At 43.9% G+C, this 27976-nt stretch overlaps 1 protein-coding gene across 12 annotated transcripts in view; it reads right to left on the reverse strand.

Moving 5' to 3' along the window:
- The window catches only part of PRLR (prolactin receptor), a 240297-nt gene that overhangs the window by 116668 nt on the left and 95653 nt on the right, over positions 1 to 27976 (reverse strand). Inside the window, exon 1 of one of the 12 annotated variants that reach the window (XM_053292104.1) lies at positions 3799 to 3815. The exons of the other annotated variants lie outside the window; for them this stretch is intronic. The gene's annotated coding sequence lies outside the window, so the exon portion shown is untranslated. Of the gene's footprint in view, positions 1 to 3798; positions 3816 to 27976 lie in introns of those variants that run through there. 12 annotated transcript variants of the gene reach the window in all.

Below are 27976 nucleotides of genomic sequence, written 5' to 3' on the forward strand. Positions count from 1 at the left end.
GCAGTTTTAATCCAATTATGTGTCTTGGTAGGCTTTAAAGAATCCAATCTGTTCTTCATTACCCATATGGTATGCTTGTAACATGGGAGTAATTTATGGTGGGGAAGGGAGACAAAACAGAACTGGGTAAACTTATATGGCATGAGATAGTCTTAACTATCATTTATCCTTCATGTTCATTTGAAAATATCTTAATGCACACTTTTGGGTGGTAGTGATAGTTAGTGATAGTTAATGTTTGTTTCTAAGATACGGGGGGACTCTTCCCCATGGTTGGGAAAGCAGCTGCAGGGTCCATCATTGTGAACAGTCAGACTGTTGAAGGGTGAAGAGATAAGCCGCCCCTCCTTCTCGCTTCTCTTCCAGTCTGCATAGCAATTGCAAAGGCTGCTTTTCATTTAAAAGAAGAAGAAGAAACAATTCTGGGGGAAAGATACACACAACTCAAGTCTAATTAGGTCCCGAGATACTCATAATCAACTCAGTAGGATTGAACTGTTTCTAAGATTCTTCCCAGGGTGCTTTCCAGACTAGCTGCTGGAACAGTAGCAAAATGCCTCCGTTCGGGCAAGTCGCTTTCGGGACATAAACAGCAGGGGGAGCAGTCTTGCAGCAACTAACAACCCGAAAAAACAGCAAGTTTTTCACGCCGGATGTACGGCGTCCTTGCTCTTATCACAGTGATTAGGTTTGCAACAAGGAATTGGAAATGTGAACGGCACCTGCTGTCCCCGTAGGGACCGCGGTGTCATGACGCAGGAAGTGTGGAAGCACACTTCCGAGATATGTCCTGACCCTGTTGTAGGGTCTAGTCTGGAAAGCGCCCAGGTGACACTGTTTTTCTATGGAAAATATAAAATTGTTGATCATTTGCATTGGATCATATTTCTGTTTGTACAACCATTCCTGGAAAATTGCATGTTGTTTTGACACAAATGTATGAGTAACATCGAGTAAATAGTCTAACGTATTTACTCGAATCCAAGATGAGCCCCCCCCGCATTCTTTCCTGTTAAATGTGGGGGTGGGTCATCTCACATTCAGAGTCTCCTTTCTTTTGGGTGAACACAGGTATAACCTGTATTTAAGCAACCTCTGTTTTTTAACCCCTACTAACTGAACAAAAGAGACATCTTTTATAGTGGTTATTCTCTTATATTTAGCAGGGGGAGAGCAACTGGCCCTATCCAGCCCCAGCACAACACCCCTTCAGAGACTGTTGCTGATATCTGCCTAATGTTTATTTGTAGAATGAGAGCCCTTTGGGGACAGGGGACCATCTTTTTAATGTATTTATTTTTCTATGTAAACTGCTTTGAGAACTTTGGTTGAGGAGCAGTATATAAATATCCATAGTAGTAGTACTAATAGTTTTAAGGCATCATCTTAAATTCTGTTCCAGTAAATACAGTAGTCCTGTTTGTATCACAGGCATCTACTGAATGGTGTCTGTGACATTACTAAGGTAGTGATATAAATTGCTCTTTCTCTAGAATAGATCATGACTTTTCTGACAAGGCAAAAATGGTCCACAATTTCTGTTGCCTTTTCTTTGTCTTTTAATTTTGTTCTTTCCCCCATTGTAGTCTGTGTGTTTCAGCTTCCCAGCTTTAGGGAACATCTTCTCCCAAATGTAACCTTCCCACAGCTCTTTCCCATCCCCGCACAGCAAAGACGTCCACACCTGCCTCCTGCCATTATGCAGAGATCAGGATACTGCACTGCTGCTGCTGGGTTGGGGTTAGTGGGGTGTTTAACAATTTGCAACAAAAAGCAACAAAAAGAAGGCTCTAATATGCTGCTGTGGAGAGCAAAAGGACAGTGCGCAGCTACATGTAAACCACTTGATTCTTGACTCACAGTATGAACCTAATACATTGAAAAGCACTGATTGACCACCTTGCTGAGCTTGCAATGTGCCTCTGCAGCATTTAGTAATCCAGAGTCAACAGGGACAGGGAGTGATTTTTGCCAGTCCCCTCTGCCCCCCAGAAGCACTCTGTGCAAACTTGACATACATCCCTGAGGGTTGTATGACCCTCAGGGACCTACTTCCAAATCGCATGGTGCACTTTCAGGAGAGGGAGGATTGCTGGAGATATGATTGCTGATTCACATGCTGCATCCTGAGGTGAAGTACATATTAAAGATGTACTAACTACTACTAACTGAAATAAGACTTCTTTAAAAAACTGAAAACGGGTGGGCAACGAATGTGAAGATCATAAAATCTACCTCCATTTATACCCATTTGTTCCTTGGCCCTTCTGACCTGGAATGAATGAAACCAGAACTGAATGGGCTGCAAGAGGTTCAGATTCCATTTGCTCCAAAGTCCTACTCACAACAGTGTGCAAGGCCAAATCACTAGCTCACACTGTTACTAGGATCCAACTCCAGTAATATATGTTGAACTACCTGATATTGAGACAGATCTTTGATCCATTTAGCCCAATATTATCTGATAGCAAATTATAGCATATCACAGCTTTTTAGACTTACACACATTTGCATTCTTGTTAAAGATGGATGCACATAAAACCGCTTTTCACTGGTGCTGTTAACTGAATCAGGTTGGCAGAGGAAATATATGATAGCCTACTTTCTATGTGCACTCTTGTCAAGGTGGGGAGCACGACACGGACAGAAAATAAATCTAAAAGGGAATACAGTATGCAAATCCTGCCTAATATCAGGGCATCAAGTATTCTAACAGTGTATGTGCATAACTGCAGATATGCGATGCTCCAGAATGGAAGATAATGCATACAAAACAACATAATTAAAAGGTTCTACTTGATTTGTGGGGAAATAATAGAAGAAAGCATGATTATACTAAGTCTTCAAGCAGATTAGTAACTACTTTAAAAACAATCCTTTATTCATCACATCCATTAATGTACATCTCCTACATATGCTTTAACAAATAAGGCACACCCTACGCTTCTGCTTTTCATCATCCATTTGTCATTTTCTGTCCTCCAAGCAGGTGCAGCTTTGTAGGGCACATTCCAGCCACAGTAATTTGCCTGACCTTCCACTCTGGTAAGAAGGCTGGTTTTAATGATGCTGAATATTTTTGTCTAAGCCAGCAAGTTCACATTTAAGCTGTTAAGAACTCCTAGGTGAGTGCCATCTGGGAGAATTGTTAATGTTTACTTCTTCAATTAGCTCTGAAACTTCGTCTTTTGTCGTCTTTGTTATAGCTCTTCAGATACCTTCCCCACAAACAATGGTCCAGATGTGCATACTTCTCCAACATCTTTCACAGTAAATGTCAATGCAAATAACTCCCTGTTCTCCTTTAGTAATTCTTTCATTCATTTGTTAGTCCAACCACATCCCTGGTTAATTTACAGCTCCTGGTTTATTTAAATAAATGTTTGCAAGGTGTTTGTATGCCTTTTGCAATTGCTCCTCAAATTTCTTTCATTTGTTTTATCATCAACTCATGTTTGTTTTGCCAGAGCTTTCTGTTCTTTTTTATTTTCCTCATCTGGGCAATATTTCCACTTTTTAAAGGATGCTTGTTGCCTTTTATGGCTTTTTCTGACACTTCTTCATCAAAGGGCTGTTTTGAGAGAGGAGTGGAGGATGTGGGTCAAGTCCTTAACACTCAACCTTGTAAAGTGAGTTGCTGGCAGATCATGTTGTTGCTGCAGCTGCTGTTCCCTCCACTCCCTTCTATTTCAGTTGCATTATTCACAACTGGGGGTACCAAGCAACACCCTCAAGCAGTCACTGGGAGCCCAGGAACTGCCACGTTCTGATTCGTGCCATGAACTGAAAAGCACTTACCGAGTTCCAGTAACGCAGATAGGAATCTCATGAAGTCATTGACAGATTGGCATTGTTGCAAGAGCGGGTGCTTATCAGATGGGACAAGATGGGAAGCCTTGTACTCCCTTTGCTGAGATTGCAGCATTGGTTGATAGCATCCTGCATAGCATCAGAAAGGTGTCAAGTGATAAGAATGCCAATAAAAATTGGCCTGGATGAAGATTGGGCAGCAGCCACTAATGCTGTGGGCTGTTCAAACTGGATGCTCATATTTACACAAGGCACGCAACCCAACTCCTGCTGTTATTTCTTCTGCCTTGTTCTTCTCACCCTGCCTCTTCCCACAAAAAGATTTGCATGTGGAAGGATCTGTGGCCAACATGTATTTATTTCATTTACAGTATTCAGATTTCATTACCTCTTTGGCCTGCTGGTACTATATTAGGCAGCAGCAACACAGGAAGATGCTGAAAGGCATCATCTCATGCTGTGTGGGAGGAAGCAACGTTAAACGCCTCCTGTATTCTACCAAAGACAACCACAGGGCTCTGTGGGCGCCAGGAGTCACAATCGACTTGACAGCACATGTTACCTTTACCTTTGGCTCAAGCTGAGTAACAAACTTTATGCATATGATGAAGCTATTCACATGGGCAGCCAAGCTTAGACTGGAATGCCTGTGTTCACCTCTGGGATCAATCTCGATCCAAGCGCTGCCTCGGCCCTAAGCCCAGGAATTTACCACAGGCTTTTACTTTGGTTTAGCAGTACAAGCATGCCCTTAACCCTAGGCTAAATCCCATTTTTCTTGAAAACTCACCCATCAGATGAGTTTTCAAGTCCAGCTTTCACATCCATAGAGTGTAACGGGGAAAACCATTGCCTAAACGATTCTACTCTTTTAGGTATTGACACGTCATGGTATCTAAATATCCTTTCCAAGACCTTCACTGCAACCCATGAAAACTCACCCATCAGGTGATGGGTGAGTTTTCAAGGACAAGGGGATTTAGCCTAGGGAGAGCTGGTCTTGTGGTAGCAAGCATGACTTGTCCCCTTAGCTAAGCAGGGTCTGCCCTGATTACGAATGAATGGGAGACAAGAAGTGTGAGCACTGTAAGATATTCCCCTCAGGGGATGGAGGCACTCTGGGAAGAGCATCAGAAGGTTCCAAGTTCCCTCCCTGGCATCTCCAAGATAGGACTGAGAAAGATTCCTGCCTGCAGCCTTGGAGAAGCCGCTGCCCATCTGTGAAGACAATACTGAGCTAGATAGACCAATGGTCTGACTCAGTATATGGCAGCTTCCTATGTTCCTATGTTCCCGGTTCAGGGTCATGTGTGTGCAGGCTGCAGGCAGCCCATGCACACAAAGTGCCAGGCGTCAAGAACTCCTGGCGGAGGGAGGATCGCTCAGTGCACCACGCTCCTGGCAAGTTCTCCTCAATCTTGGCACTTCACACGGGCAGTGAATGCTCCTGGCGTGGCGCATTGAGGGATTCTGGAGGACTTCCTCCTGTGGTTGCCGCTCCCTGTTGGATGAGTGGCAGAGCCAAGGGAGCAAATTGCTCATGCACAGAGAGGCAGGGGGGAGCCCGCTTCCCCGCCAGCCCTCTGCCTCCCCTCCGCTCATTTGGCCGTGTGCTCCACCTAATGAATATCAACCTGTTAAAGTGAAGCTCATTGAAGTGCCATTGTTTTGAAAGGGGGAGAGAGAGTTAAGCATGGCATGGCAGAAATGCTTAGATTCCCAGAGAACAGCTCTCTCCGTGTTCTGAATGAAGAAAGTAAAAGGCAAAGGTGTTTTTTTTTTAAATTTACAAAGATATTGCAGCTGTTCACATGAGCAGCCAAAGCCAGGCTTGGGCTGTGCTGCCTGGGTTTGGCTGCCCATGTGAAGTGGCAAGATTGAGGCTGATCCTGGCCCTGCCTCCCCCGCAAGCCCAGAAATTTACCCCTGGTACGGGGTCAAGTGTGTGCTCAGACTGCACGCAGCCCAAGCAGACACAAGGCCGGGTGCCTAGAGTGCCCAGCTTGAGAGGGAATCCCTCAACGCACTGCACTGCTCACGCCGTGCATTTTGGGATTCCTGGAGGCTGGGACTCATTTTCCCGGCCTCCAGAGATTTGTGCTGCTCAGAGCAGTGCGGATTGTCTCCACCCACACAATAACCGATCATCTTGGGGGAGGTAGGTTCAACCCTGCTTCCCCTCCCCGTCTGCCCTCCCCGCCCCAGAAGCAGTCATGTGTACAACCTTATCATCTCTTTCTATTACAGTTGGACAAAATGGGAGGACCAACACATACTTTAATCATTCCTGATATGCAACACTTTGAGGCAAGTCACATGATCAGTGAGAACCGCCTTAAGGGGGGTTGCGGGGAGAGTGGGCTTAGCCCGCTCTCCCTGCAGACGAGCATGCCGGCAACTGGATCGGCCACCCACATGACTGCCAGCTCCGTCACGAAGCCAGCAGGGGCTGCGGGGATCAGGGGCCACATCGCCCCCGGAAGTTCCAGGATGCCCCATGTGAGCGCGGGGGGCATCCTGGAGAAAGCCCCAGGTCCAGGAGGTCCCATTGTGCAAAGGATCATACATGCATCATTTGACAGAAAAGCCTGACTGACAGTTCCAATGGCCAGGGAGAAGAGTTGGCTGCAAGCTTAACTGAGCACAGCGGGTTGCAAGGCATACAGAAAAGGCACAATGCTGTAGGGCTACCCTTCAAGCACTGGCACAGCATAGGATGAAAGCCAGCAGGTCCTTTGATACTCAGGGTGGGCACAAGAATTATTCGCCATGAGAATGGTAATTATCCTGTTGTAAGCGCCTGCATACACACACATACCCATGTCTTCCCAGTGCAGGCAACAGGTGGAGTCAGTGATCAATAGGAAGGTTTTTCTGGATAGAGGTACATTTGTACTCCACTGGCAAAATATGGTGCTGCTTCAAGGCACATGCAGGCCCCTTTAGCACTATCCCGTCAGTACTGCCTCATCTTCCTTTAACTGCATCCTTTTGACAACACCCTTAGTCATGTATCATTTCATGAATCCCCAGTTACCTTTTCTTTGTACAGAAATATAAGTATGCAATGCCTCCACACATATCTACACACTTCTTGACTTTTGGGCAGGCAATAATTCCCTATGCCATGTATTCATATTGCAAGATCACTGCATGTGGATGGATGACATTTTTCATCTGGGAAATATTAGAGAGTATGGAATTGAATTCTGCAAACAGAATTCAGATAGAGGGAAAACTTGAGGAGCAACTCTTCACTTAAAAGTTTGGGGTGGGGAGAGTAAAATGAGGGGAGCAAAATATGCTTTGGGGATACATTACAAAACTGATGTGCTCATTCTTCTTTCTCCATTCATTGCTTCATATGCTTAAAAAAACCTCTCATATTGGAAATGCATATGACGACACTGTTTAAAAAACCCAGTTAAATTTAAGAGCAGAGCCTTTTGCATTTACAATTATGCATGTGTCTAGTGGTTGCTATGGTAATGCATGTAGCAACTGCTAGCAGAGCGGCCTGGAGATTGATTAACAAGGCCATGATTGCATTAAAGTTGCAGTAACTCAGCAGATTCTGTCATGAGTATTTTGTGATGGTCTACAACACAGTTGTTTTTAAGTCATTCTCAAGCAGCTAAATAGCAATAACCTCTGCTGCTGCTTCTTTGATGGCTGGTGGCTGTTTGGAGAATTAACACAAGGAAGAGGGGTGGATATGTTTTATCCAGGTTGTTCTAATAGTATATCCAGCTCTCTATGCAATTGCTGAAGGGAGATGGGGTGGGGAGTTATGGAAGGGATCAGGCTGTAGCTGAAGGACAGAGCAAATACTATATCACTAACCTATTTCCTACCCAGAATAGTGCCCAATGTTTTTAAAAATGATTTTTAAAAGGATGGAATGCCCTCCTGAAGCATGGGAGAAGAGAAAGAACATACACTGACCAATCGCAGAGAATAAAAATGCAATGCATCCTGACGTGCACGCATGATTGTATGCACAATAACTGAAGAGGAGGATGAAGAGGACACACCCAGGGCTCATTGAGGTGCGGATAACTCATCTGATCACCTGTGTAGAAATCTGCTGATTACTGATGCAATCATAAGTAGTGCACTTGCAAGGAAGTAGGTCTCATTTAAATTATTAGGGTTTCTTTTCAAATGAGGAAGCTTAGGATGAAGCTGCAATAATGTATCTGTTTCAGAACACACTGGAAACCTCTAGTGTAGCGTACAACCCATTCCAGGTCATACAAACAGAAAAAGAGTCCAGCTGGATCAGAAAAGCATCCTGCAATAATCTCGTCCAGCATCCTGCTTTCCCGAGAGGCCCACTACAGTACATGTTGATGAAGGCAATAGCCCCCTCCCCCGCCCCCGGTTATTCCCAAGGCAGCTAGTATTCAACAGCATACAGTCTCTCAGTCTGGAGGTCCCCTATAGCCATCATGATTAATAGCCATTAATAGACCTATCCTCCTCCATCTGTTTATCTAATCCCCCCAAAAGCCATCTAAGCTAGTAGCCATCACTACATCCTGTGGTAGCAAATTCCACACATGCATTGTATAAACACAGAAGTAATTCCTTTTGTCTGTCCTGAATCTGTTTCCAAGTCAGTTTCATTGGGTGACCCCAAGTTCTAGTGTTTATGAGACAAGGATAAAAACTCTCTGTCTACAAGGAACCTTCTCCTGGTTTTTCTCAAGGGAAAGTAAGGAGCCAAAATTACACTGCAGCTGTATGTCATGTTAGCCCTACAGCCATTTTTCCATCATACAAATAGAAGGATCAACAAAGAATCCCCTTATACTTTCTATCTCTCTCCGCCCCTGTTTGTCCTTCCTTCATCTGGGAAATAGGAGTCTTAACTATGATTACAAACAAATCCTTTTACCCCAATGCACAAATAATTAAATCACACGAATAGGGAATACTCAAGCATGCATGGTTGACCCCATTCAGAGGCAAATATTCCAGATATCATATATGGGTTGTTGTTGTTTTTTGTCTTATCCAAGATTCTATAAGGTTCTACTTACAACTGCGGATGCCCCCTCCCCCAAACCGAGGCTGCTTTGAATATGTGAAGACAGAATTCCCACATCCCAACTTTCCATTTTTCCATGAGATCATCCACACAATCAAAAACTCTGTTCTACCCAGGTTGGGGAACTGTGTGTGCTCCCAATTTTTGGTTGTGTGGAAGCAAAATAAGAGGAAAACCCAGGTAGAAGTGATTGTGTAGAAGCAAGGTAGGAGGAAAAGCTATCCAGGTTCTCCTCCTGCTTTGCTCTGTGCGAGACTGCTGGCTGCTGTTATGAAGCAGACTCATAAGATAGAAGCAGAAATGATCTATTTCCATACATGCTTAATAGTCAGGGAGGCGATTCCCATGATCACTGGAAACTGGGCTAGGCTACCTTAGCCCAGTTTCCAGTGACCTTCGGAGCCATTGGGCTCGTGGGTGAGCCCAGCGGTTCCACGGCGGCTAGCCGACCTAACAACTCCTCCCCTTAAATGTTTTTGTTTTAGCAATCATGTGGCTGTGGCTGACACACTCGGGTTGGGGCGGAGGGGAGGGGGGGACCCCAGGAAGGCACCGTGACTGCTCATGTGCCTGCTCTCCCCACTGAACCCCATGAGGCTCTACACATGGATTGTGTTTAGAGCCTCAGGGTATGTTGGATGCCATGTGTGCCAAATTTAGGCATTTTGTCTGTTGCAGAAGTACCTTAACAATGCTGATGACTAAGTATGGAATGCACAATTTTGGCCCTCCAGGTTTTGTTAAGACTACAGCTCGTAACATCTCCAGCCACAGTGGCAAACAGTTGTAGTACAACGTCTGCAAGAGGGTCAGAGATGGGCAGCCCTGGAGTAAGTCAATGTCCCTATTCAGATGTCAAGCTGAAACATGGCTTAATCCTGTTCCGTTGAATGTTGAGTGGGCTTTGTGTGTGAGGAAGTTTCCATTTCCACTCTTGGTTTAGAATAAGTCATGATTCACCACAGTCTCAATTTGTGCAAATAAATCTCAACATGTACTAAACCAAACCATGCAAGATTATCAAAGACTTTACTTTGCCCAAGCAGATTCCACCACACCAAAACTATTACAGGTATTATCTCACCCCTTTCCATGTGCAACGTAATCATAGCCTTCGATAAGATAGAATATTGCAGACACAAATTATAGTGTCCAACAAGGACAGAGCAGGAAGAGGCAAAATTAATGGATGCCCTAGATGCTTGTATGCGACTACCGAATCCGGAAATTGTTTAGTAGCATGGGAGCATTTGGGTGAACAATGACTTCCACCTTCAAGTCCATGAAGGAAGCCCATTTGTGCAAGTAAATGAATGTGTATGCAAAAGAAGAATAGGTTCAACCAGTGGAGAGCTGGATTTGTGGTAGCAAGCATGAATTGTCCCCTTTGCTAAGCAGGGTTTGAACTGGTTGGCATTTCAATGGGAGATGTGTGAGCACTATAAGATCTTCCCCTCAGGGGATGGGGCCGCTCTGGGAAGAGCACCTGCATGGTTACATGCAGAAGGTCCTAAGTTCCCTCCCTGGCATCTCCAAGATAGAGTTGAGAGAGACTCCTGCCTGCAACCTTGGGGAAGCCGCTGACAGTCTGTGTAGACACAATACTGAGCTAGATGGACCAATGGCTTGACTCAGTATATGGCAGCTTCCTATGTACCAGTGAAGCATACAGAGCTGCTTGTCCATGTCAAATATCTGAGCTCTGGATTAGCACATTGGAAGTGTTCATCCATACTATCTGATTCAGCTCCTATTAAATTGTGAGGCGGAAAGGCAAAAACAGAAGAAAAACAAGCAAGGACTCAACTTTCACATCTGTTTGAAAATACCAAAGGAATGTATGAAGAACAGATGAAAGGATACCTGAGTACAGTGTGTATTTCTCACACACTCGAGAAGTATTTTTAGATCGCAGGGTGGTCAAGATGGTTTCAGGAACATTTTTGCATCAGTTTATTTTAATGAACAATTAAAGTGATAACCAGCCACATCCAACGTTGTTAAAATGAGTTTTTCTCTACCATACATACAGTTGAATAAAAAAGAAAAGGACTCTATGACCAAAGAACAATAAAATGGTTATGGAAACACATTGTGGAACACTCTTTATATGATGAAGCAAACTCGTATTATTTGTTTCATAGAGGAAAGGGAAGAACACAACAAAATGATCAGCGTGGTGAATGGGAAATTAGTTTCCAGAGCACTCACCATTTAGATCAGCTTAGGAAAGAGGTTAGAGGTTAGAAAGAAGTCAAATTCTAAAATGACAGAATTATTTATTTATTTATTCAATTTCTATACCGCCCTTTCAAATATGGCTCAGGGCGGTTTACACAGAGTAATAATACATAAATAAGATGGATCCCTGTCCCCAAAGGGCTCACAATCTAAAAAGAAACATAAGATAGACACCAGCAACAGTCACTGGAGGTACTGTGCTGGGGGTGAATAGGGCTAGTTACTCTCCCCCTGCTAAATAAAGAGAATCACCACGTTAAAAGGTGCCTCTTGCCAAGTTAGCAGGGGTCAAATTAGGTTAAAGAGCTTGTATTAAAAATGCACCAAGGGCTGATTTCTGCTGACAAAGCTGATCAGCACAGCACCAAAGGTATGCACAATAACTTTATGCATTGTTCTTGTCAAGCAGCGTGGTTTGTATTAAGGCTAACTTTGCATTTTTGACACTCATACCAAAAATAACCTTGCTGCTTGCAGCGTTAAGCCAATTTTTGTTTTAACAAAGTGTATGAGTATGTTTTCAAATATTGTTTGCTTTTTGGCATTCTTTAAAAAGTTAATCAGTTCAGGACATGTAAAATGACACCAAAAGTAACAAAGCAAAGCGCTGTTAATTATTATTTTGTTTTCCCTGAAGATCAGCCAGTTTAATGTGTACAAGCTTGTGAGTGATGTATTCATGGCTCTGCTGAACTGTGAAACTGTCATGAGTGCTTATTTGTTGATTTACAGCTCACTTTTATCCTGAGCATATTATGAAAACTGAATGTGGAATGACTTCAAATAAACCCTTCAGTGCAATCCCTTTAAGACACAGATTCTTCATGAGCCCCGCCACCGACTAAGTTCATCTGGGGAGGTCTGGTTGAGGTTGCCACTGGCTCGGTTGGTGGCGGATCCAGACCAGGCCTTTTCTAGGGTTGCCCCTGGACTTTGGAATGCGCTCCCTAAAGAAATTAGAGCCTCTCCTTCTCTGACGGTTTTTAAGAAGGACCTGAAAACATATCTGTTTAGTCAGGCTTTTAGTTTATAGTTTTAAGTTTTAAGAGTTTTCATCTTATATTAAATTGTGTTAATGTTTTAATTGGTTTTATATTGCGAACAGCCCAGGGACTTTTTTGTATGGGGTGGTATAAAAATGTGTTAAATAAATAAATAAAATAAAATAAATAATGAATTTAGAATATGTAAAAAAATCATTTGTGAACTATGCATTTATAACCCTCCAGCTTCATGTCTGTAGTAGCTAGAAATGCTCACCAAAATGGCTGGCTGTTCTTTATAAATTTGTTACAGGCTATTTGTTTGTTTGTTTGTTTTGTTGTTTGTCTGTTTTAAAAAACCTTAACGAAAGAAAACAAAACTAAGAAACACATTCCAGGTAAAACATAGTTAAAAAAAGAAAAAGACTGGCAACTTTGAAAACATATTGGAAGCCATCTGCTTATCATCTGAATTATACTGGCACAGTTGCGCCAGTATAGTTAAGACGGAGAGGCTATTCCCACGACCGCTCGAAAGCGGGCTAAGGGAGCCCAGCCTGCTTATGAGCGGTCGTGAGAACTGCCGGGAGCTGTGCGGCTCCCGGCGGTTAGCCCACTTAATTCCCCCCCGCTTAAACAAGGTGGTTAGCTCGCTTAATCCCCCTGCCTTTTGGAGATCGTGATTTGCCATGGTGTGGCTCTGTGCCATGGCAACTCAAAAGGAGACCCTGAACCTGGAGGTTCCAACAAGCCTCCTGGCCTTGGGGGTCTCCCAAGAATGCCCCATGCACCCGCATGTGGCATTCTGGGACTTCCGGGGGCTGAGTGGCTCCCGATCCTCACCGCCCTTACCTGCTCCATGATGGAGTTAGTAGTTGTGTGGGTGGCCAATTTGGCTACCCTGGGCGGGTTCCCTGCTCATCTGCATGGAGAGTGGACTAAACCCTCTCTCCCCGCAGAGCCCGGTTAGGCTCTACGCACAGATCGCGTGCAGAGCCTCAGAGAGTAGTTTCAACATTCCACCATTATAAGCCCTGAACATTCTATTGTTTATAAAATCAAAACCATTTGCCCAATCTGCCTGGCCATCAGCACACATTCACTAGGTGGCAAGAGACAGCTCCCCTGCAAATCTGGTGAAGATCCATTGAAATATGGGTTAGAGGTTTTTCTCTTTTGAACAGGGGTTTAAAGGATTGGCCATGTTCTTTCGGGCTGAGGAAATATTGCCGTGTTTAAATGATTTTTTTAGTCTATTTGCATAGTTTCAGCCTTTAGACTGCATGCAAGAAACGTGGCTTTTGTATATACCTCTGGGATACAGCCAATGCTGGGATACTCAAAGTTGCATTTTAAAAGAAAAAAAGAAAAAAAGCATCTTTACCACTAAAAGAGTCTGTGCAGTAGGACATCTGAAGCTGTGGTGCCCACAGAATTGCTCAGTACCATAGATGTCATTTATAATAGTTTGTGGTTTTCAATAGTTTTAGCATTGTTTTAAATGTTAAATTGTTGAAAAGTTTTAACCTTTTTATTTGTTGTTTTTATTGTATTGTTGTAAACCGCCCAGAGACTTGCGTTTTGGGTGGTATACAGATATGTTAAATAAATAAAATAATTTCTCCCCTCCCCATTTTCTCCTCCAAATCTGCCTGAAGAAGAAGAAACAGTTCTTTGCAAAGTTCTTTGCAAAAGTAAAAGTACTTTTACAGACCGGCAGGGAAACGGGCGGCAGGGAGATGTCCTCCTGCCCCCTTCCCTGCTAGGCTGCAAAAGACTTTAGGAAGGCTTCTGCGCGTGCGCGCGCAGAAGCCTTCCTAAAGTCTTTTGCAGCCTAGCAGGGAAGGGGGCGGGAGGACATCTCCCCGCCGCCCGCCTCTTAATGTTATCGGGGCATGATTTAAGGGCCCGGGGCGAGATTTAAGGGGGTGGGAGGGGGCTTCAAGGCAGCAGCAGGGGGCCAGGGCTTCAAGGGGGCAGCCATTTTTTAAAATAGGAACAGCCATCGGAGGAGCAATTTCTTCAATAATTACGGCGGCAGTGTGTGGAAAGCGCGGGAGGGGTAAGTAAAGCCCCCCCCCCCGCCCTTAATGGAAGCCCCCAAACTCCCCACCCGAACCAAAATCACCCAGTGACTGGACCGGTCTGGAGGCCTTTAGAATGGCCTCCGAACCGGTCTGTGCACATTCCTACCACCACTGTCTTGATGATGGCTGAGGTACATATTGTGTGGGGTCAGAATTCCAAAGACAATTTTGACCTCCCTGTTCTAGATGAGGTCACACTTCCCCAAAAGGAACAGGTTCACAGTCTGGGAGTACTTCTGCATCCACACCTCTCCCTGGTATCTCAGGTTGAGGCGGTGGCCAGAGGGGCTTTCTATCAGCTTTGGCTGATATGCCAGCTGTGTCCGTTTCTTGAGATGAAGGACCTCAAAACTGTGGTATGTATGTTGGTAACCTCCAGACTTGACTTCTGCAATGCACTCTATGTGCAGCTGCCTTTGTACGTAGTCCAGAAACTTCAGTTGGTACAGAAGGCAGTGGCCAGGTTGGTCTTTGGGTCATTTCGGAGAGACCACATCACACCTTTGCTGATAGAGTTACACTGGCTACTAATAGGTTTCTGGGCAAAATACAAAGTGCTAGTTATAACTTATAAAGCCCTAAATGGCTTAGGCCCTGGGTTACTAAGAGAACATCTTCTTTATTATGAGCCCCACTGCCCATTGAGGTTGTCCGGAGAGGTCCATCTCCAGTTGCTGCCAGCTTGGCTGATGGCCACATGGGGATGGGCTTTCTCGGTTGCTGCCCCAAGACTGTGGAATGTGCTCCCTACTTAGATATGATCCTCCCCATCTATGACAATTTTTAAAAAGCATTTGAAAACCTACCTCTTCACCCAAGTTTTTTCAGCTTTCTAAATTTTTTAGGTTTTAATCTGTGGTTGATTTTTAAATTGTTGAATTGTTTTAAGTTTTTGTATATGCTTTAACTTGTTTTATGCTATTGTTAACCGACCAGAGACTAAAGTTTGGGGCAGTGTACAAGATAGATAGATAGATAGATAGATAGATAGATAGATAGATAGATAGATAGATTGATTGATTGATTTGTGGACAGAGGCAATAATTGCAATATATGAGGCTGCTTATTATGCCTGTCATTTGACACTAGCAGTCAGATTCATTCAATTTTCTCTGAAATAAGTCTTACTGTATTCATTAAAGTTCACTCCCAGATGTGTATAGGATTTTGTCTTGTGATTACAATCCAAAAGGCAATTATATGAGAGAGAGAGAGAAAGAGAGAGAGAGAGAGAGAGAGAGAGAGAGAGAGAGAGAGAGAGAGAGAATGGCTGCAGTGTGTGTGTGTGGGGGGGTGTCTACAGTGTGTGTGTGTGTGTGTGTGTGGCTGGTGTGAATGTGTGTGAGAGAATGGCTGCAGTGTGTGTGTGAGAGAGAGAGGGGGGAGAGAGAGAGAGAGAGAGAGAGAGAGAATTGCTGCAGGGTGAGGGCGTACGTCTTGTTTGGGAATGGCTCATAACTCAATAACTCAATCAAAACTATATCTATATACATACAACATAGGTATTAAAGTGGTCTCTATATCAAATTTAAAAGTCAAATAATCCAAAAGCTCATCAATAAGATGAGAGAGGTCCAAATCAATCTTCTCGGTGATTTGTTTTAGCTGAGGGATAATGTAACCCAAAAACCTTCAGTTTGAGTTGAGGATTAAGATGCTTAAGGTGTCCATCTTAACTTCTACACCATATAAGATGTAAAGACTTTGTACAATCTGGCATACGATGATGGCTTTTAAAATGAGGCTCCATGCACCCATGCTTTGCCTTGGTCTTTCAGTTGGACATTGGGCTGGGGAAGGATGCATCCAGGCAAGCATTTAACAGGTGCAGCTTTCCCAATCACTTCTTAGAAATGCCCCTGATGAATTTCTGCCTGATGCATCTCTGATCAAGGCAAAATGTGCTTGCATGGAGCCTCATTTCTAAAGCCATCACCATATACCAAACTGTACAAAGTCTTTACAGCTTACACGGAAGTTAAGATGGGCAACTTAACTTGGAATTTCCATTCTTTTTAGAGCACAAGTGAAAATGTAAAGCATCTTAACTCCAATCTCAAAGTGAAGGGTTTTGGATTACTGGTTCTACAAATACACTTCCCCAAATGCTGTCCACTTTATGCTCCCATTTATCCAGTGCTAGTTTCAGAATACTTTGGATCCTTCCCAAGATACAAAGACAAACAGAGCTGCATGTAATTGAATTCTGCTATTTATCTCTGGGCTGAACTCAGGATTTGTTACTTGGAGTTCAGTAATGAAATGATAGAGTGAGGAGTGGTCACGTGTCACTCCATGACAACTCCTTGTGTGTCAATCTGAATTCCATGGTTCATCACAAAGGTTGGGGTGGTTTTCCGCATGCTATTGCAAGCATCCAACAAGGAACATTTTCAATGACATAGAAGAAGTGGCCCCAATCATGCCCCATTGCATTCAGAAACTTATAAAGCTGTCACTCCAAATTACAAGGTGAAGGAAGTGGTGGCTGTGCACTCCTTCCTTCCACCATGTATATAAGGTAAAATATGATGTGAGCACACCATCTGGAGGCCCATACATGCAGAGAGCTGATTCGTGCCATATTTTTACCCCTCTTTGGGGGTGGGCGGTGGCGGGGGAGGGAAGGACAGGTGCATAATGTTTCCCCTTCTCTGAATGTTTTTAAGAAGGACATAAAGACATACCTGTTTAGTCAGGCTTTTAGTTTATAGTTTTAAAGCTTCAATTTTAGAGTCTTTATTGTATTTTGAACTGTTTTAATTATGTTAAAGGTTTAATTGGTTTTATATTGTGAACCGCCCAGAAACATTTTTGTATGGGGCGGTATATAAATGTACTAAATAAATACATAATAAGTAAGTAAATAAATAAATAAATACATGTGAATCAGACTATCACACAGATGGCTTTGTGTGTGGACCACCTACGTCACATCTTATACTATGAGTCTGGAGCAGGGAACAGGCTCCTACCTGCTCCTGCTCAATGTGAATCGTAACATCAGCCAGGAAAATGTCCAAATGGGGCTCACGTGCCAAGCCTTTCATGTAAAGAGCTTGCCATGTGGTAACAGTTGCTATGTGGAACAATTTAAAATGGTTGATGCATGCCGACCATAATTGTAGCCCTCAAGACATCGGGGAAAAGATAATCTCATATCCGCAGAAGGCAAATTTTATTTATTTATTTATTTAACATATTTCTATACCACCCAAACTCACGTCTCTGGGAGGTTTACAACAGAAATATTAACAACATTATTCTGAATTTGGGAGAAAGGTGATACGGTAGGAGGGAAGTCACCAAGGAGGCAGGGACACTATTCTAAATCACAAGGGACTGAATATGTATGAGGAGAGACAGCGCTCCTACCCCTGACCCGTCTGTCAAAGGATCTGAGAGCAAATTATGTGAGACTCTGCCTAGCACAAATGACTGCCAGACTTAACCTTCAGATCCTAAATGGCTCACTGGAAAGTGACCACCTAGGTGAATTCACATATCTATCCAGTACCAAAACAAGCACCATAGACTATATTGCTGTTACCGGGAACCTGCTCCCTTTGGTGATGAACTTTGAAGTCATCTCTCATGTAGATAGTGACCATTTTCCACTCCTCCTCCAACTGGCGCCCTTGGCCCTACAGTTACTCCTGGAGATTCGCTACACTCCCAATATTTTTCCAGAGGGTCAGGGGAGATGCCGTGCCAAATGGACACCTCAGCTTGATTAAACAATAAAATAGTTGCTTGCAGCAGAACCCTTCCTGACTTATCCATGAGAACTCACTTCAAAGGAGCCATCTCTTGCCCGTTTGGAGAGATATGACGCTTTAGTACGTGAACTCCAACATCATTTAATTATGAAGGTGGACTATGCTTCAAAGCCCCCCAGGTGTCCATCTAAACCCTGGTTCGATCAGGACTGCATAGAAGCAAAGAAAGCCCTTACGGCCGCTTACCTCCCCTACAGTGCGGGCTCCGGGGTAGACGCCCTAGAGGGCCTCTCACATCTCTCACATCTTAAGAAACAATATAAAGACCTATTGACAACCAAGGCCAGGAGGGCCACTTGGTCATGACGCATCCAGGCAGCCATGGATAAGGACACCTCCACATTTTGGCACATCATGGCCAATTCCTCCTACCATGGCATGACCCCAGTAGATTCCCACATCCCTCCAACAACCTGGGAATTGCTCTTCCATAGACTATATGAGGATGCAATGGCAAACCTAGGTCCTCCTCCAGAGGATATAAAGACTTGCCTAGCTGGCCACCGGTCACTGCAGTGGAGGTTGAGTCCCTTGCTGCACAATCTAAAGCAGGAAAGGCCCCAGGAGAAGACCTCATCCCTATAGATCTTATAAAAAGCAACCTGGAGTGGTGGGCCCCAGCCCTGGCCTCGCTATTTACCCATATTGACTGCCAGGGCCACATCCCCAAGGACTGGGGGTGGGCAATCATCATCTCCATATTCAAAAAGGGCCAAAAGGATGACTCTGCCAATTATAGGCCCATTAGCCTGCTCAACAACATCAGCAAGCTGTATGCCAGGCACATACATGGGAAATTCAAGGACTGGCTAGAGCAAGAAGAGATGCTGGCAGATGAACAAGCAGGATTTAGGGAGGGCAGATCTACTACTGATCAGTGCCTGGTGCTCCAACATCTCATTAAAAGGTACTCATCTAACAAAGCTTCCTCCCTCTATGCTGCCTTCATAGACCTTAAGGCATTCGACTCCATCTCCTGAGTCAAGCTTTGGGAAAAGCTTGAATCCTCCTCTGTTGATCGACGCCAGCTGTATCTGATCCATGCCCTTCACACAGACACATCACTTAAGGTGAGATGTAGCCCCCAATGATACCTTACGAACCCTATTTCAACCCAAAAAGGAGTTAAACAAAGATGTATCCTGGCCCTGCTACTGTTCAACTTCGATATCAATGCCATGGTGAGCTGCCTCATCAACCCTGACTTCCACCATCCCAAGCTGACCAGTAGACCCATCTCCATCCTATTCTATGTCAGTGCTGCTGCTGTCCTCTCAAGGACTCCTGTAGGACTCAGAAGGGTGCTGGCAGCACTATCTCAGCATTGCAAGAGTGAACAATTGGAAATAAATTATGAAAAAAACAAAGTCATAGCCTTCTCTAGAAGACCAAAGATGATGATGATGATGATGATGATTACATTTATATCCTGCTCTTCCTCCAAGGAGCCCAGAGTGGTGTACTACATACTTGAGTTTCTCTTTCACAACAACCCTGTGAAGTAGGTTAGGCTGAGAGAGAAGTGACTGGCCCAGAGTCACCCAGCTAGTTTCATGGCTGAATGGGGATTTGAACTCGGGTCTCCCCGGTCCTAGTCCAGCACTCCAACCACTACACCACGCTGGCTCCACCATTGGGATATTGATGGGCACAGAATTTAGCAGGTTGCCTGCCTTACATAACTGGGGGTGGTCCTTCATGTCTCTGGCTCAAGAAGGGCCCATGGTGAACACGTTGAACTAGCAGCACAGAGGAGCTCCTCTGCCATCGAGAAGTTCTTACATACTAGAGGTGGCAGCGTTCAAACTATATGAAGCCAAGTCTCTTGCCCAGTGTCATGCCCTTCCCTCCGCAGTTCTGGAAGGCAAGTACAAGAAGATCTCATTTATGGAAAAGCTCCGTCCTTGCGACTCTGGGGAGGTGGAAACCATAGACCATGTGCTCCTGTCGTGTCCCTTTTATAAAGACAGTCGGGACAGTCTCATATCTCCCCGGCTTCTTAAATACCCCGGCCGCTCTAGTCAAGTCTACACCAAGATGCTGCTCTCAGATGACAATCAGTCCTTCACGTACAAAGTTGCCAGGTTCTGTGGGGAAGCGTGCAAGATCCAGGGCAGACCCTGCTTTGCTAAGGGGACAAGTCATGCTTGCTACCACAAACCAGCTCTCCTCTCCTTCAATAAGATTCAGTGCTCATAGATAACTATGTTTTATTTTGTTTTTCACAGTGGTAGACTCAATGTTCACAACAGAGGTCCTCTCATTTAGCCCACTGAAGGTGTGGCAGCCTCAGAGTGCCTACTGAAAGGTTTAATATAGCCTGACTGTTTCTAGGATACTACTATATAACAGGGTCCCTTGGGATTGTTTTGCTTCCTCTTGATAATCCATTAGGCACTGTAACCTTAGCTAATTAGGGATTATCTAAACTATGTAAACAGCTGTACAAAACAAACATGCTGATGTGAGAAGACTAGTTAAGTTTAAATTAGACAGATGTTTTATGGTTTTGACCATAGGTCATATGGTTAAAGCAAAGCAGAAATACAGAAAAGTAAACACTCATTAAAACATCTGTAAAATGAATATTCACAATATAGACAAAATAAATCCCACATAATACACCTTTACTCAATTGTTAACACTCAGTAGCAACTGCAGAGCTGGGATAAAAAATTGTCTTGACTCTAGGTGGAAACCCAGGCAAAAGAAACCACTGCCAAGAGAGCTGCCTTATTATAAGAAACCAGTTTTTTTAAAAAACTCAGTATAGCATATATTATGCAATTTGGTTTGGGGCCCAACATTCAACATCCTGGGAATCTCACCTTTCGCTTTAGAACAAGGCAACATATATGCTTAAAGATGTTTGTTTTATCATATTTATATACCGCCTGATATGTGTCTCTATAGATGGTGCACACAATTTAAAGAAACATATATAAAACAGATGTTCAGTGCGCATCACAGATTGACTTCAATATAGGAATAGCAGGTTGCCTTTTGTGTGTGTGTGTGCAAAGCCCGCTGCTGTGAAGCACAGAGACCACGCAGAAGAACGGCAAGTGCCTATTTTCCTTATTTATTTGTTTATTTTATTTTATTTGTGCCCTAGTTATTTAATTTGTGCCCTTGACTTAATCAGACTGATTCAGTCTGATTACAACTTAATCAGATGTAAATGAGAGATTGGGATGGATGTCATCAGCATGCTGTTATGCCTCACTTCCAAATCCCCAGGTGAACTCACAAATGCTGTCCTTGAGTGCTGGGAATTATAGTCAAAACCGTCTGAGACTTTCTGTTACTGGGAACACTGACCAGCACCCTGAATAGTGCTCAGAAGTGGGTCACAAGCTAGTGGTGTTAGTGGACTAGTGAGATGTGGCCCCAATACCCGGTCCCAATTAGCTGGTCTTGAAAGGCAGCCCCACATACAACACACTACAAAAGTCTAATCTGGAGGTTACCAGAGTGATACCTGTGGCCAGACTGTTTCTGTCCAGGAGGGGTCACAGATGGTGCACCAACTTCAACTGATGAAAGACGTTCTGAGTCACTGAAACCACTTCAGCCTCCAGTGACAAAGCTAGATCTAGGAGCACCCCCAGGCTGCCAAATTGATGCTTTAGGGGGAGCACAATCCCATTCAAAATGTGTTGAACACTTCCTCCCTGACAGATTAACCGCCCCGGATAGTACTCAAATTTATCAGGACTGAGCTTCAGTGTATTGAACTTTACCCATTCCATCACCAATCTGAGGCATTGATCAGTACCTCCTCTGCCCCACCTATACAGCCCCAACTTAATCAGATGTAAATGAGAGATTGGGATAGGTGTCATCCCATCAGCATGCTGATATGCCTCACCCCAAATCCCCAGGTGACCTGACTCCCAGGCTCCCCTAGGTGACCAAATCCCCAGGTGACCTGGCTTCATGCAGATGTTAAAAAGAAGGGGGGGCTGTACAGAGCCCTGTTGAACCCCACAGCACAAGTACCACAGGGCTAAGCAACTGTCCTTCAGAATCACCTTCTAGAATTGATCCCCAGAAAGGAGCAGAATCACCAAAACACCGAGCCTCCAATCTCAGCCCAGAGACCCTATTGAGAATAATATAGAGAGCTAAAGGCATTACTCTATTAATTCAGTGCGCTTTTTAAATGTAGGCTTCCACTGGTGCTCTCCAGAGAAAGAGTGTTCATGGCAATTGCTTTGTTGCAAATAATCTAGGTGTATCAACTGAATCAAAAATGTGTTTAAGAAACACGTTTACTTCTTTATTTAAGGATAAGTAATGGTTTGAGTCATTTACTTAAGAGAAAGTAAGTTTTCTCCGAAGTCAAAGACCCTTTACTGTGCAAAAACAAAAGTTGATACTCATCAACAAAAACGTTTCTGTGTACATGATCCATTATCAGTTAAACAAACATGCATAGAAAAAGACCTCTTCTGTTCCCAGCTGTTCTCACCTGTTAAATACTTTAAACCAGATAACATTCTGTTCTGTGTGACTGGCGGAGTGATAATAGGAGAAGAGGGAGCGAGAGAAAAGGGGAATCGCCTGTTTTTTTCCTCTACAGGCTAATTAATCGTAGAGCATCAGCCAATGCCTCCTGGGCATTGATGTCTGGTCTCAATTTTTCTATAAATAATGTGTCCTTTATTTTATAAATTCCTTTCAATCCCCAAAATAGATATTTTAGTAGGCACTACTTTGCCTCCAAGCTTTTTTCTCATATGCATTGATCAGGGCTTGGTTCTCTGTAAACAATGCCTCATATCCGCTAGATGTTCTCTGTAGCTATCTTTCAGAGGTCTACCAGATTCTCCAATATAAAATGAAGTACAACTTAAAGGTTGGATTGTATATTATCGCACCTTTCTTTCCACAATTTCCTTCCCCTTGTTCCCAAATTTCACAGTCATGTGCATCACATATCCTATCATACAATCTGGAGTTGACTAATTGTTGTTTTAGTATTATTGGTGCTGGGCAAACCACATTCATTTTAATTCCTTGTCTTTCCAAGATTCTCTGGGGGTTTTTTTACCTGAGAAAGGAAGCTTCTTTGAGAATGTTTTGATTGAAAAGCAGTATATAAATAGTAGTAGTGTTAGTCGTAGTAGTAGAAGAAGAAAGTGTCTACTCAGTAACCTGATACCCTGTACTATCCTGAGCAACTGTAATATTTTGTCCCCGGGAGCTAGCTAATTACTGAATCAATAAAAAGCAAGTCAGTTAAATGCACAAATGTTTATTTAAAAATTAGTTTATAGTCCCATCATAGATTTGGAACATGAGATTAACCCCCACAGTCCTGAGATGGGCATAGATAGTTGCCTGAGAAGGAAAGACATTTAGGCACAGCTTTGCCTCCTTGCCCCAGGGGTTGCTTCAGCAGTTTGCAACTTGGCCAAGGAAAGCTCCTTAACTATCCCGGGAGGGGGAGTGGTGGTGCATTTCATGAGGGTGAAAGGAAACAGGATGGATGTCCCAGGGCCCTCTGTACTGTCCCAGATAAATCAACTATCATGGTCCAGGGGAAGGCCAGGCCATGGGCTCTGAGAACATGAGTGTGGCATTAACTCTTGACAGTTAATGTACTGGGAGCAGTGCTCTTTAACTTGTTCACGCCGCACATTGAGCATGTGCGGCGGCAATTTCTTGATTTTTTTTTTTTAGATGGCCGCCAAAAACAAAATGGCTGACACACATGCTCAAATGGTCCTTGTGAGGCTCTAGGCCTTGCCAGGCCTCAGCAGAGGCCATTTGAGCATGTGTGGAAGCCTCCAAAATGGCCACCGTGTCGAAAATCAGGTAATTTTTTTAAAATTTGGTCTTACTTTGCTTCTTGTGATAAGTGAGTTAAATGTGATGCCTTAATAATATGACTATTAATGGTGAGTTTGTCTTTGAATCAGTGTGAAACCCTTAGTATTAAGGCCCACTGGGAATTTCTTGCTCTCTTTCTCATTTTAACTGTCTTTCTGAAATACTAGAATATATTCCAAGCAGTGACACAATTTACTCTGCATATCCTTTAATTATTTTCAGAGTATCTGGGAAAAGTCAAATTCTCCATTGATTTTTAAAACTTATGTAATGGTGATGCTACAATGCATAGTAGAGAATTATACAGGCACTTCTGTTTAGTTTTCCAAGTACATCTCCACATAGTATTTGGGTATTTCATGAGCCCCCACATACTGAAATTTGTAGTTTTCCAACATTTTTTGGTCTGGCTAAGTCCACTGCTAAAGAGTTTTTGAAATATTAAAAGATTAACGAGCTTGACTTGTATTTTTGAGCTGATATTATGGTAAAGTTATCTGAAAGATGGGTGTCAGATGTTTGGACAGGGGTGCAATTTCAGTGCTTGCCCTAGGTGCTATTTTCCCTAGATACACCTCTTTGATGCCTCCCTGATTTCCTTCTGCAACTCCCGGTCACTGTCAGCATTTTGATCCGGAGGGCAATAGCACATCTCCAGTAGCATATTTCCTTTCAGGCCTTGTATTGTTGCCCACAAGGTTTCTGTGGAGGACTCCAGTCCTCCTAGGTTTTCTAGCTTGTTAGATTCTATCCCTTCTTTAACATACCTCTCTCTATCCTTCCTATAGAGTTTATATTCAGGGATAACAGTGTCCCACTGGTTCTCACTGTTCCACCATGTTTCTGTTATGCACACTATATCTATTTCTTCAATAGCAACCAAGCACTCCAGCTCGCCCATCTTGGCTCAGAGGCTTCTGGCATACTGGTGCAAAAAAGCTTACAAAACCCCAACTTCATATATGCACTGATGAGGTCTGAGCTGTCATTGACTGACCAGGAGGCTTTACAGACAGGGTTTTCCCTCTGAATCTACTACTGACTGGATTGTGCCTCTCTGAGGGCTATCAGGGACCAGGACAGACAGGGCTTTGTTCTTCTCTGAAGGGAGGGTGAGAATTCTGGCTTAGCCTGAGTTTTGTTCAAGGCAAAAAAATCCTCTATTTCCAGCAGTTTTTGGGGGAAAACTCTGGGGCATCTGCTTTCTCCAAAAGTGTTGATGGAGGTGCTGATGGCTATGCAAATGGTCCATTTAGAATCTCGAATTAAAATACCCTGAATCTGCTGCGAAGCAGATTCGCTCTTCAGATAATTCGAGGCATAGAGCCATGTTTGAAAAACCTCCAGGAGAGAGATCTAGGGGTGATTGTGGACAGCTGTGAAAAAGTCAAATTCCATGCTTCATTAGGAAGCGGGTTGAAAATAAATACGCTAATATTATAATGCCCTTATACAAATCTATGGTGCAGCCACATTTGGAGTACTGCGTGCAGTTCTGGTCTCTGTATCTTAAGACGGACATTGTATAACTGGAAAAGGTGCAGAAGAGGGCAACCAAGATGATCAGGGGCCTGGAGCACCTTCCCTATGAGGTAAGGCTAAAGCATCTGGGGCTTTTAGTTTGGAAAAGAGGAGACTGTGGGGAAACATGATAGAGGTATATAAAATTATGCATGGAGTAGAAAGAGTAGGCAGAGAGAATTTTTTCTCCCTCTGTCACGACACTAGAACCAGGGTCATCCCATGAAACTGAAGGCTGGGAATGTTAGGACCAACAAAAGGAAGTACTTTTTTCACAAAGCACATAATTAATCTATGAAACTCTCTGCCACAGGATGTGGTGATGGCCACTAGCTTGGATGGCTTTAAAAGAGGCTTAGACAAATTCACAGAGGACAGGTCTATAAATGGCTACTAGTCTGGTGGCTATAGGCCACCTCCAGCCTCAGAGGCCTCTAAATATCAGTTACAGGGAAGCAACAGCATGACAGAAGGCGTACCCTCACCTCTCTCTTGTGGGCGTCTCAGAGGCATCTGGGGTGGGGCACTGTGTGAAATAGGATGCTGCACTAGATGGGCCTTGGCCTGGTCCAGCAGGGCTGTTCTTATGTTCTTATGTACAGGAGGCCCCTTAATAGACTGGAATCTGGCAACTGCCCAACCTTACCATTCTTTCACATTGGCCATGTCTAGTCCAGTCTTGTCCATAGTCTCAACATGTGCTCAGATGTGCACATGGAGCTTCACAGGCTTCCCCATCCAATTCAGTGGAGGGGCAATTCTGCATGTGCCCCCTTTGTGGCTACAAGCTGTTCCCTCTACTGAAGTGAGTGAGTGTGGGTGAAAGAGCTCCAGTGCCCCATTGCACCCTGGAGCTTCTGCACCATGAGGAATTTGGATGCGGTTGCAGGAATCGCTCAGAAATGAGTAACTGCCCATTGGAAAGTTCACTTACACAGGCTATGTTGACTTTTCTTCTTGCACACCCTATCCCCTGCAACATTTAATTAACATGACAGCTCCACACAAGCAGAGTTTTCTTTCCATTTAGGTAATAGGGGAAAGCTGTGTGTGTGTGTGTGTGTGTGTGTGTGTGTGTGTGTGTGTGTAGTTTCCCCCATTCACTTCAATGGAAGAAGACATGGAGTGAAGGGAGGATGACCTACTTTTAAAAGGAATGGGCTAGAGGGGAAAACAGTCTATATTTGTAACTCAAGAAGGTACACATTATTTTCTTTATGTAATCTCTTACCAAAATGGAAAAAGAATCACTAATCAGCTGAATACAATCCTACTGTTATAAGTATAAACATTAGGCAATTTATTATCGTATATTCTCCCAAGGTACACAATGAATCAAGTTCATCTATACTGACCTCCGTCAAGTTTTATACTGGCACAGTTTGTTACATTCATTAGTCATGAGATCAAAGGAAGGTTTCAATAGTTAACCATTCTCAAGCAGAAAATCTACTTGCTACAGTTTTCCAAGGCACGGTTTATGTTCAGGTAGATTAGACGGAGCCTTTTGAGCACCTGGGCACCTCACTGTTGGATGCCCTTTACTTGTTTACTGCTATGTCACCTGCCTGAGCAGCAGTCGGGATTGCTCCACCCAGCCCACAGCTATTTGTAACTGCAAGATCGCAATGTTCCCCACTTCAGGGCGTCTCCATGGATTAACACTTTTTGGATTAACAGTGAGGCAATCTGGTGAACACTACACATACCTTGCCGTTAATGATAAAGAAAAGTACACTTCTCCAAGACATGAGAAAACGAGCCCTCTCTCACGGTCCCATGAGCGGGTTGGAGGGCGGGTGGTGTGGAAGGCTGCAGCCACTTACCTTCCCTGCAGATGATCTAGAAGAGTTGCTAGGTGCGTGGATCACGCGCCCCGACGAGCCACTTCTGCCCCAGGCAGCGTGGAGGTTCGGGGACCCCCCCAGCAATGGCCAGGAGGCTGCTCCTGTGTCAGTGCCAGCTGGGAGCAGCCGGTGCCGACACACAAGCCACTGGCCTGGGTTAAGGGTGCACATGTGAACCAGCAGACTCCCTAGGAGGGTTTGCTGCCGAGGCACTGCCAGGAGACACACAGCTCTTGGGCAGCCAAGCCCAGGCTTAACTGCCTTAGCTTGGTCTTGGCTGCTTGTGAGAACAGCTTCAATGCATGACCATCTACTTGTCTGGCTCTAAAATGTTCAAGAGCCTTGCATTAAGGGAGACATCCAAAAGCCACAGTCTGAAAATGCCTTTCTTAAGACCAACCAAAATGACACAAAGTTCTGAGCAGCAAGCAGTAGTCTCCCTAGGAGGGTTTGCTGCCGAGGCACCACCAGAAGCCACACAGCTCCCACCAGGTTCTGGAAAAAGCATCATCTGTAATTTTCAGATAAATTGGCAAAGTTCTGTTTGGTGGCGTCGAAGCTCTGTAAAGACTGTATTAGTAATTGGAACAGTTTGTGATTTTGTAAACTTTGAAATTTCTTGAATTTTCTTATTAATGCTATTAATTGTTATTGTTTGTTAATCTGGTCTGTGACCGCAATAAACTTATTACTTACTTACTCTGTCTAACCTAAATCAGTCCTTGCAGTAACCTGAATTCAATACTTCTTGTGTGTGGAAGACATGTCTTGCACACTCCGTCAGCTTCTTTGCACAATGGCACAACCAGAGCGCAGC

Source organism: Hemicordylus capensis, chromosome 2, assembly GCF_027244095.1.
Source record: "Hemicordylus capensis ecotype Gifberg chromosome 2, rHemCap1.1.pri, whole genome shotgun sequence".
NCBI lineage: Eukaryota > Metazoa > Chordata > Lepidosauria > Squamata > Cordylidae > Hemicordylus > Hemicordylus capensis.